Genomic DNA, 7,736 nt, shown 5'->3' with positions numbered 1-7,736 from the left:
AGCGGGCGGTGACAGACTGCACAGTGCACAGGGTGAGGCTGGCTTTGGTAACCCGAACACGCCGCCTGGACTAGTGTCAGGCGCAGGGTGTTGTCACTTCACTGTGAGGACCGGATGAATAGTATTTTGACCATCAAGTGTACCACAGTTGTACTACTACTACTACTACTACTACTACTACTACTACTAGTAGGAACATGAGTACTCCAGTATTGTATAGCGGAAATAGGTCTCCCGTGCTAGCATGCCTGTTCACCTCATCGTTCAGGTATCATCCATATTGCGAGCAGAACCAAATTCTCATGCATGCCCAATCAACGCCCTGCCGCGATGCATGCAGTGGTTGTTCTGGTGCATCAAGGACGGCATGCAGATCGTTCCACACTTGAGAAGAGAAAAAATGGAAAGGTAGAACGTGGTAGCAGAGGAAGAGAACGCTGGCTAACGAGGCTGGGAGGGGATCGAGCAGGAAGTTAATGCTCCACGCCTAAAGGTTTTGGGAAAACCTGATTTTCATAAGGTGACTTATACTCACCTAAACGGAGGGAGTATTCCTTAACCAGAGAATGTTGTGTCTCCCACTCACGCGCTAAAAAAGAACTATGACACATTTTTTTATCTGTTTGCATAGGTCCCACCTATCAGGAAGGATGGGCACGTACACGAACAGGTACGACTCATCAGTCTACCCGCATAGCCTTTTCATTTAGTCTACCTAACCGTCTAATCAACTGCCTACACGCCACTTCTCGCATTTACTTCTCCATCGGGAACCGATTCTCCTCGGCTTCTTCACCTCCCCTTTGTCTTCATTTGCATCCAAACCCCACTGCGTTCACATTGTTTTAACCTCTTTAAATAATCATCTACTACTTCAGTTAGACTAGCCATCTAATCCTAATTCTCCAAACCATAGCCCTCCGTTCCAGCGGTTCCAAATGGCGAAAGAGATCGAGATGCAGGTTTTTAGCGTCCAACATGTCCTCGTCGAAGGCTCGATGCACATAGTTGCCACCGTCACCGTCCACCCAAGGGTTGTTTTGTAGTGGACCAACAATGTATCCAACTCCCTCGAAAAGGTAGAGACGAGGGTCATCGGTCTCGACGCCGAGTACACGGAGCGTGCCCCTGGGAAGATCCAGCGCGCCGCCGTCCTTCAGCTGTGCCTTGAAGATGATGTTTTGGTGTACCACATCATACACTCGCCCTCCATACCAGGTGAGCTTCACGATTTCTTGTCTCGGGAGGACGTATACTTCCGTGGGGCAGCCATCGAAGGGGACAAACAGAAGCTGGAGCCGTACAACCTTGATTTGAAAAGCATCGCTAACCTACAAACCAGAATCAAAATTCCTGTAGAAGATTGTGATAAACAGACACCATCCCTATTCGACGTAGCAAATTTTGTGCTCGGTACAAATCTTCAAAAGGGTGACGAGACGGTGGCATTAAGGTCATCTGGATGGGAGAATTATCCCTTGACGTACGAGCAAATAAAATATGCTGCCCTCGAAGCCCGTGTGAGTTTCGAGATAGCTGCAAGGTCCAAAGAGCTTGTTGCGAAGCCGTCTCCCACAGAGAATGAGAAGAAGAAGAAGAAGAAGAAGAAGAAGAAGAAGAAGAAGAAGAAGAAAAGGCTGCACCAGCAGGAGGGCATTATGGATGGATGAACTATTTCCTCTCTTGTAAAAAAAATTATTCCCTCTTGGTCTATATTGATATAGATGGACTATTTCGATGGTGTGCATGTCTTTGGAACAGAGTAGTAGCATGGGTCTGCTTGACTATAAGGAACTATTTATCCGCATATATAGCTTTCTCTGCTACTCCTTCCAGTGATCAGTATGCAGTGCATGTGTCCGTAGACATGACAGCTTGTCCATGGAAGTTCAACTACGGCGACCATCACGTTTCATCTCACGATTCCCATGACGCCTCTCCAACCCACGGCACCACGCCCCCCAACGTGCGCCTCACCCCTCTCGGCCGCACCGCCCCTTTGCCTTTGTGTGCATGACATGTGGGCCACCTAAAATGCAGCTAGCATCAAGTTTCTACCATAGCCACCCGCGATTCCCACGACGCCGCTCGAACCCATGAAACCACACGTCCCCCGACCTGCGGCTCACCCCTCTTGGCCCCACTGCCCCTCTGCCTATGGGAGCATTACATGTGGACCAGTCACCTATCGGGTCCACATGTTATTGACTCAAAGGTAGGTGTAGTAAGGCGCTGAAGCTCAGTCCCGATGGCCCTGAGAGGGAAATGTAACTCCTGCACCAGGGCTTGTGGTGCTCCCGCACCACGAACTCGTGCCAAACTCGAGATTTGTTTCTTTACTATACATGCACACAACGATTTAATGGACATTGTAATTTCAACATGTGATGGGGAGCTCTAAATTTGAATTTGAAACTTATAAAACAAAAAGATTCAACAAATAAACTGGGAGAGAGGGAGTATATCGTAGGATGTGTTCCATACAAAATAAGTCCCCTGGTTTGTCACCGCGAAGATGCGGTTAGAAAGGAGCACAACGTCTTCCTACTCGTACGGCAACAAATCGGCCGCAGACAGCATGGTCCGCCTTTGACCGCCATGTGCAAGGTTCGTGCTATCTTATTCAATCTCACCGTGGTTCCATCGTACCAATTCATGTGGTGGCCCGTTGCATGGCTGATCCCAATGTTGGACAAAGGTTCTACGGGAACGGTGTCACCGTTGTAAATGTTGTGCAAATTGATGTTGGTACCCTCCCGTACATATGCAAGCCAATCTCCACTCGCACCGAGCCTAACCTGTGAAACAGTGGGCAGGGGGAGAATTAGGAAATGGACACGAAAGTAGTCTTTATAATGCATTTACTACGTGATCAAACTTATCTTACATGCTCATCGGAGGAAATCCGAGTGCCCCTCAACATCGGCATCTCAAGGGGCGTCAACTTGCAACTACGGCCACGCTGCGCTGGAGAGACCCTCAAGGAAACATCCTCGTGCGTTCCACGGAACATCAAGATGCATTTGTATGAGTAGTTTATCTTGTGAGAGAAAAGGATGAACGAGGGAAGGCCTCTAGAGATAGAGATGGACACTACTACTACCAATGTGCTGGTCCATGCGTTGCAATGGATCCAAAGTAGTAGAATAATACTTGTTCACGTGCTTGAAATATAAACACTCTAGTTTTGATATACATGTGTCAGCAGACATGACAGCTTGTCCATGGAAGTTGAACCATGGCGACCATCACGTTTCTTGTTTCTACCACTACCACACCCACACGCGATTCCCACGACGCCGCTCCAACCCACGTCACGACGTACCCCGATGTGGACATGGATCCTCTGACGTGGCTATCACTGCCTTGCCCTGCCTTTCCTTCGCTGACAGGTGGGACCCACGCTTATGGGTCCCACATGTCAGTGACAGAATGGTAGGATTGTTCGCGTCAGGGGATCCTCATCCCCCGACGTGCCCCTCATCCCTCTCGGCCCCACCGCTCCTCTGCCTTTGTGTGCATGACATGCGGGCCAGCTGAACTGCGGCGACCATCAACTTTCTACCACAGTCACACCCGATTGGACGCGGTTTGCCTGCTCCGCTGCTGTGCTCCGATCCGTACTCCCGCACCATCGAATTTTCATCCAGCGGCTGTGACACATTTCGTCCCGGTCATCAATCCTCAGCTGGAGTACTTATGTACTACAGGTAGTACCCGCCGGTGTGGCCATCTACGCCTCGTAACGCCCCGACGCCCAGCTGTGGCACCCTCGCCACGGCCACGCCACCACCGGCCGGTTCATCTCGAACGAGTGAGTCGCGAACCACGCCACCACCATGAGAATGACATGTGGGCCAGCCGCATTTAAGGTCCGCATGTCATTGACTCATAGGCCGGGCACTAAGCCACTGAAGTTCGGTCCCGTGGGCCCCGAGAGGGAAATGTAACTCCTGCGGCAGGCCTTGTGGTGCTCCCGCAGTACGAGCTCGTGCCAAAACTGGAATTTGTTTCTTACTACTACCAACTAGTACTAGTAAGGTACACGTGCATTGCACGCATGAGATTCTGGTGGTTTGTGCATTATGCTTCTACATGTGGAGCTTTCTGGATTCTAACATGTGGCAAAATCTGGTGGAATGTAAGGTTAGGCAAGTTTGATTAACTTAGGTGAGTGTTTGGTTCAAGCCACACCTTAGGCAAGCCACACTAAGGCCCCACATGACACACACAAAAAATGTGGCAAGATTCCCTTAGGCTTGCCAACTTATGGCTCTCATTTTGAAGAACTAATAACTTTGCCTAAGCTTAGTTGTGGCAAAGTTAGTCATGAATTAAGTTCAACCATGGAGTCTTCTAGATTATACATGTGGCAGAATCTGGTGGATGATATCCAACGGCCAGTAGTGCTCGGATTTGCCATCTTTGTACCGTCGGATTGGCTTCATCCAACGACCAACTTTCAAAGTTTTTCACACACTATATAGGGGGTATAGATATAGATGTGCCGGTCCATTGCAATGGATCCAAAGTATATCTATTTAGTGGAGTGCACTCTAAACACATTATCTATTTATTTTTCTCTAACCTTCCGTAGCCATGCAACCAAGCCACATAAGCTTCATGGGTGCCCCCCACATCATATTATTCATACTACGTTGATTGAAAAAAAGATAAATCACCCAAAACAAGATCTTCCCGTTTTTTTTCCTACGATGTTGTGCCGTGCACGTACCTACTAGTTGTATAGTGGTAGTACTAGTAATATAGTACTAGGAGTACAAACTTGGTACTAGTAGGAGTAGTACTAGTACGGAATGCTCCTACTCTATCAACGAGCCCCGTCTGTCACCAAATTTCTTAGCTTCCGTGCTACAGCTAGATCTTCCCCTCGTTTCTGTTTTCCAACCCGGCGGCGGGCGGGGTGTCGGTTTGCTCAACAGCGGTCCCACATGAAAGTGAAAATGCTAGGCAACACGCCTTCCCTAAGCTATGTGTCGTGCCGGACGAGCCGTGTTGTACTCCCGATTCCCGGGCATGTGGGGGTGCGACGCGAACGCGGCAGGCCTTTTCCTTTTACCAGCAATGTGCCCGTGCGTTGTGACGGATCCAAAGTAGTAGAATAGTAGTATTTGTTCACAAACTTGAAAGAAATCACTATTGTTTTGATATACTCCTAATATATTACTCCCTCCGTACCTAAATATTTGTCTTTTTTGATATTTCAAATGGACTATCACATACGGATTATATAGACATATTCTAGTGTTTCTAGCAAGATGCTTGCGCATTGCACGAAGTTGATGGAAAAGGTAAGCACAACTTATAAATTGACGGATGGAGTACTAGTTACAGTGATGCATATAATTAAGCAAAGGGATCACACATGTCGGTATTGACTGGAACGAGAATGCAACAACACAATAAGAATTAAGGCCACGATGATGCGATCGTAGTGGTGGTTACAGAAGGCAAGAAGAAAGATGGATCCACGAACGTACGACCTCCTCCTCCTCAACTTAGTGCACCGGGCCACCGACCGGCGGCTAAGGAGCGGCGGCTTTTGTGGCGAGGTCGAGGTGCTTCTCAGCAAAGGCATCCAAGGCTTCCAGCCGGTTGAGGAAGGCCAATGTCGTAGCGTCCTCACTGGCCTTGTAGATACCTATGTACACGATTTGCTCGTGCACGTGGATGTGTAGGTCGACGAATTCTTGCAGGGCGAGGTGCCTCGCGGCAAGCGCGACCTCCAGGTGGACATTATTCATGGCGTCGGCGGGCAGTCGCAAGGCCACCAGTGCTTGAAAGAGGTTCCGGCCATGGAGGCCGATTAGGGTGGCAGGCAATGAGGAGCCCGGGCGCGCGGGCTGGAGGAGTACGGCGATGTCGTCCGCGAGCTTCTTGAGGACGGTGAACTTGTTGCTGGTGGCAATGATCATCTGTTCCAACTGAGAGTCGTAGTTGGCGTCGACGGCGGCCATCCACCAGCCGGTCTCCAACACCGTCTGGAGAGGATCCTCGGTGCCATGCCGCAGGCCGGCGTCGTGGACCATCTGGCGCAGCCGCTGGCCGCTCACTTGCATCGCCGGCATGGGTCTGGAGTGAGCTCTTTTGCGCTTAGTGTAGGTGCTTAGGCAAATGCTTAGGTGCGTACGATGTGGTAGATGCATTGGAATGGAGGGGCGCCTTTATATGAGGGCAAACTGCGTTGCATTCACATCGTGCAGCCTCTTTTCCCGGACCTCCTCCCATTACTTCCCTCATGCATTAACTGAAGGAGGATGCATTGACCGTTCAACATATCGGGAACCGCTACTCCCTCCCTCGTGTGCATTAAAGCCGTATCGGGAACTGCGCCACCCACTGTCAAATCGAATACTCCCTCCGTCTAGGTGAGTATTAAGTCATCTTACGAAAACCAAATAGTAAACATATAGGCGTGGTGCATTAACTCTCACGTTGTTTCTTATTTTTTGACATAAATAGAGGAATCAACCAAGAAGAGATGTGGGTGTTGTATGCTTTTAATGACTTGAGACTATCAAACATGACATGCAGTGGTCAGTTCCTTGCACAAGAACAAATACAACCCACGTCAGCACACACACATCTTATATAGCATCACATCCAATGGCTATAAACGATGAATGAGACCAAATTATATCTCATCTAGATGAGTTCTAGCAAAACTGTATTAATAATACTTAGTACTCCTGCGCCATGTATCATATATTAGTATCATGTAGTACTTTATTTATTGCCATGTATGACACATAGTACTCAACTCTCTCTCTTTCTTCATTTAATTCTATGACACCTCATCAAAATTGCTAAGGCTAGTACCATTACAACCAGCCTTAGCAAATACTAAACATTAAGTTCTCTCGTTTTCCTCTCCACCTTGGTCACCTAGACGGAGGGAGTATACTGCGCGGGCTTTTCCTGCGCGGTAGGCGGGGCAGTTCCGCCTAGTCGGTTCGACAGAGACGCGAGAAGACGAGGGAGTAGGCTGCTGCAAACGTAGGGCTGCGTGATTGGATAGCGAGTTACAGCTGGACAGGTGGGGCCCCATGATTTGACTTGCCATTATCATTTTAACTGCGGCGCTACGACCGGCGTGAGTCTCCCGATTCCTGACCACCTCCATACGGGTGCCTCTCCCAATGCTCCACCATGTAGTAGAGGCTGGCTCTTGCATGAGAGCCCACTTCTCCACTTTTTCCTTGCCTCTCTTTCCTCCACATATGCAAAAATGCCATGTAAAGCGCACTATTGTACTTACTTGCTCCTACAGGTGCTTAAGCTTGCCACATAGGCATAAATTCTGATGTGGCAGTTAATCAAGAAGAGAGAGACTAGTTTGGTGACCCAAGGAAGAAACGGTGCTAAGCGCGTGTACCTAGGTGAAAAGACAATTTTGAGTCTATAGCTAATTAAATGAAGCAAACTTAGCAACACCATTTCATTGGAAGAGGTCACTCCTTGGCAATGCAATAAATACTAGTACTCCCTGTGTCCCATAATATAAGAACATTTTTGGCACTACACTAGTGTCAAAAACGTTCTTCTATTATGGGACGGAGGGAGTACGAAGAAAGAGATAGAGAGAAGTAAAATAAATAAATACACTTATGGCCAACCTTATAGCCAAAACCTTGTTGTAGTATGAGTGACTAAGTGATGACTATGTATGACATGCCAACATCAGATAGCCTAACGCACCATGTTAAATCTCCAAG

This window comes from Triticum aestivum, chromosome 1D, assembly GCF_018294505.1.
Source record: "Triticum aestivum cultivar Chinese Spring chromosome 1D, IWGSC CS RefSeq v2.1, whole genome shotgun sequence".
Taxonomy (NCBI): Eukaryota; Viridiplantae; Streptophyta; class Magnoliopsida; order Poales; family Poaceae; genus Triticum; species Triticum aestivum.
This window is presented reverse-complemented; position numbering follows the sequence as displayed.